This window comes from Hyaena hyaena, unplaced genomic scaffold, assembly GCF_003009895.1.
Source record: "Hyaena hyaena isolate Hyena2069 unplaced genomic scaffold, ASM300989v1 scaffold_167, whole genome shotgun sequence".
Lineage (NCBI taxonomy): Eukaryota > Metazoa > Chordata > Mammalia > Carnivora > Hyaenidae > Hyaena > Hyaena hyaena.
Window position 1 is genome coordinate 2120633 of NW_024080798.1, and position 13968 is coordinate 2134600.

Below are 13968 nucleotides of genomic sequence, written 5' to 3' on the forward strand. Positions count from 1 at the left end.
AACCGACTGAGCCACCCAGGCGCCCCTAGTTACTTATTTTTAAAGATTTTTTTTTAAGTAATCTCAACACCCAGTGTGGGGTTCAAATTCACAACCCTGAGATCAAGAGCCACACGCTCAGCCGACTGAGCAGGCCAGGTGCCCCTGTAATACATTTTAATGAAAAGAGTTGAAGAAAAGTTTACAAAATGTGAACATTTGTTCATTTGTGTTGGAAAGTATGCGGACATTTTGTTACATTTTTCTCTATCACACGTTTAAAAGTTTTCCCAAATTCAAAAGTTAAGGCAGTTTTAAATTTTCTAATAAAATTCAGTGAATTCAAAGCCTTTAAAAAGAACAAAGATGACCTTTACAAACTGAGTCCCAAACCATAACAGGTATTGCCAATTTGAAATATATTCCTCCAGATGTTTTTTTTTCCTAAGTTAATATCATTGGCTTAAAATGCAACTTTTAGTCTTGCTGTCCTCAGAAGCTCAGAACTTCTATTGCTGCCTATGGTGACCAGGAAGGAAGTATTGATAACAGAGGAATTTTTAAAATACATTAATTTCTTTCTGAGGAAATGTGAGATCAGCCCTATGACATTAAATGTCACAGCTCTATGGGGTGCATCATTTCAAGGTCACACAGACACGGTTCCCAGTGTAAAGAATGTTTGTTCTTGCCCCACAAGGCTGAACACCCAATCCAGAATTTTTATCAGGGAATAAATCAATTTCAATCCTATTTCCATCTTTCCTCTGCCATCCGTCTATAAAAACAATTACATACAAGCTTTATTCTATCTTCCATAAGAACTTCCGGTGACTGGGCTATTTTATTTCTTTTTATGATTACAAATCGCCTTTGCTCAATTTGCAAAGTAAACCTACAGAATCTCATGCATGGCTGCCACTTGGTATTATTTAGTATTATTTTTATTAATACATGTGTTGGGAGACAGGAGAACATTTTGATAAATACTCATGAAATGTGCCAGATCGATGCATATTTAGACTATCTATTTGCACAAAGCAGTAATGTGAACATATGGCTCACAGGTTCTGAAGCCTGATACTGTTAGAGAGATTGATGCTGGTAATTTATCATGTACTGTTAGAAGCAGAGGGATGAATTGTAAAACCCTTTAATGGCTGCTGGCATCCAGGCAACAAACCTTTCTGGCCTTTCTCTCTGTGCCCTCAGACTCATCAGCATCTCTGTGAAGGAGGATTCAGGGATGAAGTCAATATGAAACTTTTTCTCTAAGTTTTCAGGAACAGACCAAGGGCTTGGTTATTCACAGACCTAAACACAAAACACCAGAAGGACAAAACCACAATTCATTTTCCTCTGAGGCTTTTTAAGGGGACTTACGTCTTTGTGTGTGGCAGATCTTTCCCCTTCTTTCTCCTCTCCCCAGACCTTGACCAGGGAGCCAGGAATAATAGTTTCTAATGCCTGAGCGGAGATGGTGGGGAGCACCCGGCAAGGGTAGGGGAGTGATTTGAAAACTCTTGACTCTTTCAGCCCCTCCGGTGCCAGAAACTATAAATAGGAATGCTTGGCAAGAGGGGAAGAAGGGACAGAACTCTCACTTCTTCAGAATGCTCTGGAGCAGGAGGGAGAGAGGAGGAACATTTTACATATTTTGTACAAAACCCACCACATTCCTTTATAGCAGAGCTGCTTGGCCTTATGGGAGAGTAATCATCTGAGCAGGATTCAGCGCTCAGAAATTTTGCTGCACCGGCTGCTGTTGACCTGATGGGATTTTTAAAAACCCTTCTTTGAGGGCGAAAAAGTCGACAACTTTTTTTTTATTTGGGGGAGTATTTGTCAATGACATGTGTGTTAGGGACTGAATTACGCCCCTCCCCCAGTCCATATATTGATACTCTACCCCCCGCCCAATGTGAGACAGAAGAGCTTCTAAGGGTGAGGCCCTTATAAGAAGAGACACCAGAGATCCCTCTCCCTCACCTCAAGCACAGGGAAAAGGCCATGTGAAGACACAGCGAGAAGGCAGCGGGAAGAGAGGCCGCCCCAGACACTAACCCTGCCACACCTTCATCTGGGACTTCTAGCCTCAGAACTGTGAGAAAAGACATTTCTGCTTTTTAAGCCACCTATGGTTTTCAGTCATGGCAGACAACGTTGCTTAACACGGGGAGGCAGATTTCATTTCGTTTGGGTCTGTGAAAGGCACTGGATACGTATCAAGGTCTGAGTGGGAGCAGAGCGGTTAAGAGAATTGGCTGTTGGGGTGCCTGTGTGGCTCGAAGGGTTAAGAGTCTGACTTTTGATCTCGGCTCAGGTCATGATCTCAGGGTCATGAACTCAAGCCCAATGTTGAGCTCTGCACTGGGTGTGAAGCCTCCTTGAGAGAAAGAGAGAGAGAGAGAGGGAGAGAGAGCTGGCTATTGTACTCCAGCAGACCTTGTTCAAATCCCACTTGACCACCTACTAGGTGTGTGACCTTTAGTAAATGACTGGCCCTCAGTAGGTTTCTTCATGTATAGAAGAGGAATCATAATAGCTCCTACTGCAAGACTGTTGTGAGGTTAAGTCCTTGCACGCACATAGAGCAAGCCACAGTGTCTGGCAACCAGTGCTCTGCAGAATGCTAGCTCTTGCACTGCTGATGGCGGGGCCCCGTCGGTGCATAGTACATTCCACTTGCGGAGTACTTACATAACCATCATTACATTCGATTTTTATAGCCATTTAGGAGATTCTTTGGGAAGGAAATATTACACCCACTTGAGGGAAGAGGAAACCCAAATTCAGAGAGGCCAAGGAACTTACCCAAGCTCAAATTCCTAATAAATCTAATAAATCAAGGAGAGCTAGGCTTCAAATGAAGGTCCCCTGGCTCTCAGTTCAGTGCTTTCCTTACTATACTTGCTCTCTCTCTGAACTCCTCCCTTCCCCCTCGTTCCTTTTCTTCTTATCTTCTTTTCTCTTCACGAAACACTCATCAGGTTTCTATCATGTTCTAGGCATTCCCCCTTCTTCCCTGGGATTCCTGTGTTGCTTTTCTCTTTATTCATTTTGGGCTGGATGCTGTGTGTGTGTCCCTGCGTGGATGTGTGCGGGAGGGCAGTGTGCTTGCGTCCCCATGCTCCTGCATACTGGGCTGTCATTCTCACTGGGGATGACCCTCTACCTTGTGTCTCTTTTCCTTACCTGCCAGTTTTTTTAGCTCAAAGAAGTCAACACTCAGCTTTCAAGGACATATCATAAATAGAGCCTTAACAGCCAACTCTCCTTCCTTATCTGAAAACTGACACCAAGTACAGGCAACTGGGACAAAAAGAAAGAGAACAGGGTCAGTGGTGGAGCAGATAATCAATATCTTTAAGTGATATGAGAGCAGAGATTCCCAAGGGGGAGGTGGGGAGAGTCCTGAAAATGACGGCCTGAAGAAGCCTGCTGGGCTCTCTCAGGGAGTGGGGGGCGGGGAGGGGCAGGCATTATTTCAAACAGCAGATTCCATGTTTTATTTTTTTTTTAATTAAAAAATCTAAGTGGTTTTATTCAGTGATTCATGAATTGGGTGGCATCCCATCTAACAAACACAAGGGTACTCCCCACATTACAACTCTTATATTTTGGCAGAAAACCCCCCAAATCTTTTATTCTCACAGTACAAATGACTGCAATTGCAAGTCTGCAGAATCTTGACCTTGAAGCTGTGTAGAGCTGCAGCCGGTCCCAACGGGGACAGGAGGTGGGCTCTGAATTGTGAGGTGAGATCATTACCCTGCAGTTCGGGCCATTTGAGACATGAATCCTAAAAGTGGAGAGATGCTTTAATGCAGAGTCTTCAGAAGAGAAGTAGGGCCGGGCAGCTGGAAGGAGTCAGTACCAAAAAGGTTCCCAGAGGGTTATAAAAGACCATCAAATCCAACCCTTCTGTTTTACAGACAGCCGAGGTACAGAGAGAAGTCACTGGCATGAGGGCTAATAGTCATAGCCAGATATGCCATACCCCACTGGCTTTGCCCTGAATGTGGGGGGATATAGTGAAATATCAGGGACTTTCCGAGAAATCATCTTCTAATTCTAACAGAGAATTCAAATGTGCCTTTAGGAGGCTGGGACCAGCCCCAGGGCACTGGCTCAATGGGGTTGAAGGAAGAGACAGGGAAGGCTGCAGACTCCTCCTGCTGTTCTCCGTGGTTTCTAGGAGTCCAGGATTCTTCAGCTAGGTCCTTCCAAAGACTGCAAGTGGTGGGTTCAACAGGAAGGGATGTGGAGAATCCTAAAGCAGCTGTTGGCTTCTGTGCAAATAAAACAATGCCCCTCTAGGGAATAGAGTTTTTGATCCATCCCGCGCTATAAAACACACCAAAAGTGACAGTGACCTTCATTCTCACACTTCTCTCAACTCTGACCCACACCCTGACCTTTAGCCTGAAGCTGAACCTAATCCTTTCTTTGGCCCTGACCCTAAACCTGCCTCTGATCTTTACCATGTGTCTGAGCCTGACACACTGACCCTCATCAAGACCCTGATCCTGATTATGAGCCTCACATTGAACCAGGTTCTCAACCTGACTTTGACTCTGGTTTTCACTCTGACAGAACATGACCCAGTCCTTCACCCTGTCCTGACACTACCTTGACTCTTAGCCTGATGCTTCCCCACACTTTGGCCTTAACCGACATTGACATGGACTGACTCTCATCTTTACCCTCACATTAAAATTGTCCTCTATACTGACTCTGATCCTGAGGCTGATCCTACTCTTGATCCTAAAACTGACCTGACCCTGAACTTTCTCCCTGACCCTCACCATATTCCTGTACCTGAATAGCCCTCACACTGACACTGATCCTTATTCTGGTGATGATTCTAAACCTTTTCCTCATACCCCCTCTGAATCTGATCCTATTTTTTACCCTGATGCTCACAAAGACTCAGATTCTGAACCTGACCCTCACCAAGATCCTAAACCTGACTTTGACTGAGATAGTCAAAAGACTTAAAGTCTTTTCATGACTGAACTCTAACCCTTAACTTGAATGTCATATTGACTCTCACCATAACCTCAAGTCTGACCCTGAACCTAATTCTGAATAAGCTCCTGACCCTGAAACTGGCTCTCACCCTGACCCTACCTTCATCTTTTTTTTTTTTTTATTATGTTTTATTTATTTCTAGGAGAGAGAGAGAGACAGCGTGAGCAGGGAAGAGTCAGAGAGAGAAGGAGTCACAGACTGAAACAGGCTCCAGGCTCTGAGCTGGCAGTCAGCACAGAGCCCGACNAACTGTGATGGCAATGACAATCCCAGCAGGCTTGTTTTTTCCTTTGGTAGATAGAAATTGACAAGCTGGTTTTATTTCATTTTTTAAATTATTTAAAAAAAGTTTTTTTTTAAATTTTTTAATGTTTTATTTATTTCTAGGAGAGAGAGAGAGAGAGAGACAGTGTGAGCAGGGGAGGGTCAGAGAGAGAGGGAGTCACAGACTGAAACGGGCTCCAGGCTCCGAGCTGGCAGTCAGCACAGAGCCCGACGCGGGGCTCGAACCCACGAACTGCGAGAGCATGACCTAAGCGAAAGTCGGACGCTTAACCGACTAAGCCACCCAGGCGCCCCTACCCTACCTTCATCTTGACCTTCACCCTAACTCGTCTCTGAACCTCATTTGATCCTGACTCTTATCTACACTCTACCAAGACTCTTATCTTGACTCCAATCCTTACACTCACCCTAACTCTGACAATGACCTTCATTTTCACTTTGAACCTGATTTTGACCCATACCCTTAGCATGACCCTTACTTCACATTTCACAGGAATCTTGAACTTGACTCTGAATCTTACCCTCACTTTGACCCTAATATCAATCCTAACTCTGACCATCAACCTAATATTACTCTGAAAACTTCACCCTGAATCTCTCCCTAAACTTTGACCCTAATTATAACAACAGCAATGTAACTGACTCTCATTCATTCATATAATTTGACTCTGACCATAACCCTCACACTCATACACATTCTGAACCTGACCTTTACCATGGTCTGTACCTCCTATTCTTCGTACCCTGACCCCTCACCTTTATACTTCTATGAACTTATATTAAACATCATCCTGACCGTGATCTTAATTCTAAGTCTCACAATGACCTTGTCCCAAAAGTTTACCTGACAATGATCCTCAATTGGACCCTTATCTCACACTCTCCATGATCATCTCCCCAAAATGACTCTGATGTCACCCTAACACTGGCTCTTACCTTCTCACCCCTGAGCTTTACTTGACCTTGATTTTCAGCTTGCCCCTACCTTTAACCTGACCCTAATTATCATCCTACATTGAAAGCCTTAAACCAATGATCCTAAAGCAGACCCTGACCAAGACACTACTCTCACATTGACTCATATCCTGAATTTGACCCTAAGCCTTACCTGAATCTAAACTTTACTCAGATTTTTACTATGTTTTCAATCTGACAGTGGTTATGACCATCAAACTAGCCCTTACTCTAACCAATTACTTCTGTGATTTCCCCTTAACCCTTACTCTGACTTAACCCTTAACCCTGACCCTCTCCCTGAATTCTTATTCTCACCATGTCTATAACTTTGGCCTTACCCACACGTGTACACAGAACCTTCCCTTCATTAAACAGATACTAAATCTGTACTTGACCCTGACCTTCCCTCATTCTGATCTTATCCTGACAATGACTCTAACATTGACATACTCTAGACCCTCACTGTAACCATGTACTTTGACCCTCACTTTAGTGTGAATCTCATCCATACATTCACTTGACTCTGACCGTAACACCTTGCCTGACATTGATCCCAACCTCACTTTTATTTTTTTTCAACCTCACTTTTATCCTTAATTTAAACCTTACTCTAATTTTGAAGATTAAGCTGACCAAGATTGTTACCCCAAAACTCATCATTATTCTGACCCCCAACATTGACTTACTTTGACTGAAATTGACTCTTACCTTGACTTTCACCTTGATTATGTTAACCTGTCCCTGAGACTTATCCTGACATTGATCCTTCCTTTGACCCTTTCCCTAAATGTGTCATCTTGACACTAACTGGATGTTAGCTGAATCTGACCCTGAACATAACCATGACCCAACTCTCACCTTCATCCTGAACCTATCCCTCACAAATGCCTGATGCTCCCCTCACAATGACCCAAACCCTTACGTTGCTTCTTCTTTTTTTTTTTTTAAATATTTTTATTTATTTCTAGGAGAGAGAGAGACAGCGTGAGCAGGGGAGGGTCAGAGAGGGTGGGAGATACAGACTCTGAAATAGGCTCCAGGCTTTGAGCTGGCAGTCAGCACAGAGCCCGACGTGGGGCTCGAACCCACGAACCGCGAGATCATGACCTAAGCGAAAGTCGGATGCTTAACTGACTAAGCCACCCAGGAGCCCCACCCTTATGTTGCTTCTGACCCTGACTATTACCATGACTTTAACCTTGACTCAGAACTTTACTTTCATGACTGAATTTGAACCTTGAACTCATATGACCCCCAACTTCAGTATTAGCCTGATCCTATCCTTCACCATAATCTTTTTTTTTTTTTTTTTTTTTTTTTNTTATTTCTAGGAGAGAGAGAGACAGCGTGAGCAGGGGAGGGTCAGAGAGAGAGGGAGACACAGACTCTGAAACAGGCTCCAGGCTCTGAGCTGGCAGTCAGCACAGAGCCCGACGCGGGGCTCGAACCCACGAACCGCGAGATCATGACCCAAGTGAAAGTCGGACGTTTAACCCACTAAGCCACCCAGGCGCCCCTCCTTCACCATAATCTTGATGCTGACTCTAACGTGCACCCTTAAACCTTATTCTGACTCTCACCATGTCCCTGATCCTGCACTTAACCTTGGTTTTCACTCGAAACTTGAACCTATTCTCAATGTGACCATCACCTTTATTCTGATCTTGATGCTCACCTTGACACCAAATCTCTCACTCCTACCTTGACACTTACCCAGTAGTGACCTTCACTTCTGCCCTGTCTCTAAGGTTGGCCATGGCTGTTAATACCATGACACTCTGAATCTGATTCCTACTTTGATCCATACCTTGACCCAGACTGTCATCTTGTTCTTGACCCTGTGAAGCTAACATGATACTAACCCTCACCATGGCTGTCCTTAATTATGACTATGACTATGAATCAGTCTTTGAATCCAATCCCAACTCTGACCCTTATGCTCATTATTTACCTTCTTCATGACACTTATACTCAATGTGACATCGATTTTGATGTTACCCTGACAATGTATCTGACTTCCTTATTCCTCAGTATTACACTGTCCTTGATGATCAACCTGACCCTGAGCCTATTTGTCATTCTGAAACTAACCTGACTTTGACCCTTACACTATTTTCACCCTAAACTTGACCCTCACCCTATGTGACCCTGATTCTCAATATGACCCTAATCCTGATCATAGCTTGATTCTTACCACACACGAATGGTGAATCTGATTAGAATCCTCACCCTGACTCAGATCCTCATGCCGTCCCTCCCCTAAACAGTGACTATTACCTTGAACCTCATCTTTACTTTCACCTTGACCCTGATTCTAACTTTCACTGGGACCTGGAACTTCTTTCATATGTTTATACTCACTCTTGACATGACCTGCACATGGAATCTCACCCTGACTCGGACAGTGACCTTGATCCTCAACCTGACCCTCACCCTGACCATCACCTTGACACTGATCCTTAAATCTACATTCACCCTCATTTGGTCTGTACCAGACCCCCTCTTTTCCCTCATCTTGACACTAATCCCTTCACTGACCATGACTCTCAAGTTGATCTCAACATAAACTCTGACCTAGTTCTATTTTTTAAAAAAGCTTTTTAAATTTTTTTTTTTTTATTTCTGAGAGAAAGAGAGACAGTGTGAGCAGGGGAAGGTCAGAGAGGGATATATAGAACCTGAAGTAGGCTCCAGGCTCTGAGCTGTCAGCACAGAGCCTGACATGGGGCTCAAACCCACAAACCGTGAGATCATGACCTGAGCTGAAGTCGGATGCTTAACCAACTGAGCCATTCAGGCACCCCCCAGATCTATTTTTTAAGCTTTTATTTTTAAGCAATCTCTGCACCCAACATGGAGCTCAAATCCACAACCCCAAGATCAAGAGTCGCATGCTCTACCAACTGAGCCAGACCCTCAGGTCACCAGCCAGGTGACCCTCACTCTGACCCAGATCTTGATCCTAAAACTGATCCTGACCCCAGCGTGATCCTATAGCTCACTGTCATCAGGACCCTGACCTTCAATCTCACCCTATGACTATGTCTCTGACCCTCAATATGATTCTGACTCTCATAATGGTTCATATCATGGTTCTGACTTTAAAAATGACCTAAGCATTACCATGTTGAGTTTGAACATGAAATTTTGTACAATTTACATGCTAGTTCCAACTAGATTTCTTATACCTAGCTATAAGAATAGACTTATAAAACCTATGTATAATTCTGAACTTGCTTATACTTGTACAGCATGTTTTAAAACATGCTGCGTTGATTGGTCTTAGCATGGTCTACCTCAAAGTAAGAAAGTGTCATAGAGAACATGTGGTTCTTGTTGATCTGCCTCAGGTAAAGCATGGGTTAATTTTAGCAGTCAACAGAAAGTTTCTGTAGAGACTACTGCCTGATTTCTTCTTTACTGTTAGTCTGTTCATGCAAATATGATTGTCTATGATATTTGCTTTAACTCACAATAAGAAGTCACTTTGTAGAGAATAATATATAAATCTGACCTCATTTTCACATATATGGCTTGGATTCCTCTTGTTCTAACTCACAGGAAGAAAATGCAGTGAATGCGCAGATGAATGCAGATAAATGTGAGTGTTTGAGGCTTCTCAGGTCGTGCTATACATGCATCTCTGTGTAGGCAAACAGAAGTGGAAATGAAAAAATGTGTGTTAGTGAAAAGAGGCTTCATCTCAAGATATTTCTCTGAAAAGAAAGTCCTTAGTGCTCCTTAAAGTACATGGAGATGAACACAGGCATAGATGAATGTGTGCCATTCATCTCTAAGGTACAGCAAGCGAGGAAGTGTCCAGGAGTGGTAGCGAAAAGAATCTGTACTAATATAAATAACCTCAGCCTCAGACTTTCCTCTCAAAAATAAACCCTTACTGCGTCTCAGAGCAGAGCCAGATAAACACCAGGACAGAAAATACATTTCAAAACACATTATTCTTAAAAAGAGAAAAACAGATAAAAATACAGTGTTTACTAATAGTTTTAATTGACTCTTTGTTCTTAAAATGTCTGTGGGTTGGCAAAATATGCAAATGACTTTGGATAGTAATATATACACATTTGTATTTGCCTTCTCAAAGCTTTTTTTAAAGCTATTTATTTATTTATTTATTTAAATAATCTCTATACCCAATGTGGGGCTTAAATTCACAACCCCAAGATCGAGAATCGCATGTTCTACCAATGAAGCCAGGCAGGTGCCCTTCAGAGCTTTTGATTAATGTGAAATAAATGCTCATAAAAATTACCTGATAGTTTTTAGCTTTTTGCACTCTAGGTGTCTCTTGTGTCTAGAGAAAAAAATAAAAAAATGCTTTAAAAAGAGTTTGCTGTATATAGTTGATTATATTGGGTACAAGCACTACAGAGAGATACAGGTCTAAGTGTAGAATTTGATTTTGTTTATTTTTAACAGTTATGCAGTTCACCCACATAATAAATTGAAGGTGATGTATCGGTTTATTTATGAGATTGACAATTATATTTTAAAGCTATAGTTTAAGGGGTGCTTGGCTGGCTCAGTCCACAGAGCATGCAACTCTGGATATTGGGGTTGTGGGTTTGAGCCCCATGTTGGGTGTGGAGGTTACTTAAAAATAAAATCTAAAAAAATAAAGCTAGAGTTTAAATTATCTATATGTTTTATATGTATATATATCTTTTTTAAAGTAAGCTCTATACCCAATGTGGGGCTCGAACTCACAACCTCAAGATCAAGAGTTGCATGCTCTACTGACTGAAACAGCCAGGCACCCTACATATCTACATATGTCTTGAGGCAGATAATTTGTTACAGAAGTCATGTACCAAAAGAGTAAAATTAGAATTCCTTTTGTGTAAAATGATTTATTTTATGCCCAGATCAGAAGTTCCTTTTTGTCACCAGCTATTAGTTGTTGGTTAATATTAATGCTCATGCTTGTTACATACTCTTCAACCATTTTCTTCAACCATTTTCTTAGTGATTCTCTCAGATACCCTTGATCAAATTTTATTTATTTAAAACAAAAATTTTTTAATGTTTAATTATTTTTGCGAGAGACAGACAGAACATGAGTGGGGAAGGGGTAGAGAGGGAGACACAGAATCTGAAGCAGGCTCTAGGCTCCAGGTTCTGAGCTGTCAGCACAGAGCTCAACATGGGGTTTGAACCCACGAACCATGAGATCATAACCTGATTAAATCACTTCAGGTGACTGGCATAAATCCCTTACTGGGGGTTGCCAGGTTACAAAAAATAAAATACAAATATTTATACTGATTGAAAATGTGCTTTTCAGGTAGTCCACAAAATGAGAATCACTCAGAAATAAAGGTGTTTCTAACCTTGAAAACCTATATAAATTGGACATTGAAGAACTTTTAGAAAATTTGCTATTACCTAAGAAAATAGCTATAATAAAAATAAAAGGTCAAAGGTAAAGACCAATAATCTCACAGTAATGCTTTGGCTGACCACTATGTTAAACAACGTTAACCCAGATAAATACCTTGTAAGCACACAGGCAAGACAAGCCTTAGCGAAATTCAAAGAGGCTGTTACTGTCAGAAAGAAGTCTCCTGTTCAATTTAGGGTATTCATTTCATCTCAGGATGGCTAATTATACCAAAACACTTGAAAACGGAGTTTAACAAAAACTCTTCGTGATGCTACTCATAAAACAAGGATAAATCAGCAACAATATTCAACTAATACTGGTGGCCTCATTTTAGGTATAGACACCAAAGATGTTTCATAAAGCAAGCCTTACCTGGCAACCACACAGTCCTGATAAAACAGTCAAGGTGGTGGTGGCACCTGGGTGGCTTAGTCGGTTAAGCGTCCGACTTTTGCTTAGGTCATGATCTCGCTGTTCGTGGGTTCGGGCCCCGCGTCGGGCTCTGTGCTGACTGCCAGCTCAGAGCCTGGAGCCTGTTTCAGTCTGTGACTCCCTCTCTCTCTGACCCTCCCCTGCTCACGCTGTCTCTCTCTCTCTCTCTCTCTCTCTCCTAGAAATAAATAAAACATTAAAAAAAGTTTTTTTAAATAAAAAAAACCAGTCAAGGTGGGTCATGGACAGGAACCAAGGGCCTTATGGTCTCACATGTCCAAATGCTTTCTGCAGTGTATCAGAAATTATTCCCTATATTGTGTATTTATTTTCAGGGTGCACTGAAGTTTTACCTTGCTGGAAAGCTACGTCCACACCTGGGGGGGGAGGGGGGAATGGCTTGGTTTTGCTTTTCCACCTGGCAAATTCTCACCTCCCTAATGATAGAGACATTCATTTTAATAGTACTTTGATTAAGTACTTTTACATAGAAACTTCACTATCCTTGGCATCTCCAAGTTCTCAAGAATTATGGAGAGAACAGAATTTTAAAGTAAAATTAACAAAGCTCTCAAAAATCTTCAAAATCCCACGACCCCATCTACCATGAGCTTTCCAATTTGTAAGAAGAACCCCTTTGGGGACCCACACGTTTTCTCTTTATTCTGCAGGCGATGAAACTTCCTCCAAGGACCAAGTGGATGGACCCCATAGTCTACCTGGGATCCAACCGTAGGCCCATTCCTCTCTTGGGGGAAGGGAGCGAGCAGCAACAAATCTCTCTGCTTGCTTCTTTCCCACTTCCTTTACCCGTGGCCCAGTGACAGATTGCAAGTTTTACACCATCCAACATCCGTTTGCAAGTTAATTTTTGTGGGCCTCCACGCATGCTCGCTGGCAGGAAGTACCGCTCTTGGCAAAGTTTGCAGAGAGGAGGGGTAGCCCCTGCACAAACTCAGGGCGGTGAGCGCTCACTGTGGCTAAGGAATGCGCGTGGCAATCTCCTTGACCCTGCCAATTACTGACCTTTGGGGAAAAGCTGCTGCCTGGCCGACCATCAAGCATTCTCTGACTACTCCGGGTGCTTTGGCTGCCAAATTGCCGTTCTGGAAGAGCGAGGGCTAGGGAGAGCCGTCAGCACCCGCCAGGAACGCTGGCTCTGGGGGCCGGGGAGCACAAGGGTTAGCGGGGAGGTCTGCTGCATTCCCCTCTTCCCTCAAAAGCAAGAAGGACACTGCAGGCAGTGGCGGGACTCAGATAAACATCGGATTCCACTTGCTCCTTCAAGAAAGTGCGCTTGCGCTGGGCAGGCTCGTAGGCGCGCGCTGAAACCAAGGGCAGCCGGTCCCGAGCCCCAGCTCGGAGTCTCCACCTGCTGGTGATGTGGTCCTTATTTTCAGACGTCTCTGATGGCATTTTGGAACAGGAACGAATAGAATTAGGTCAGGGCTATCCAAGGGAGTCGTCAAAGAATAGTTGAAAGGTATGTAAAAAGCATAATAATTTGGTGACAAAAGGAGCTTCTATTGATCGGGGCATAAAATAACTCAGCTATTTTTATATGAAAAAGCTAAATCCTAATTTATTCTTTGGGCACATTATTTATGTAACAAATGTTAGGAAATGATCTATTGACATGCATTTATTTGTATGAATTTAGGAATTCGTTCATATACAAACATAAATAGGTGATAATTTAGTTTCTGATTTTAGTTGTAAAATACAATTATCCTGCAATCCCTATCAAAATAACACCAGCATTCTTCACAGACCTAGAACAAACAATCCTAAAATTTGTGTGGAACCAGAAAAGGCCCTGAATAGCCAAAGCAATCTTGAAAAAGAAAACCAAATCTGGAAGCATCACAATCCCAGTC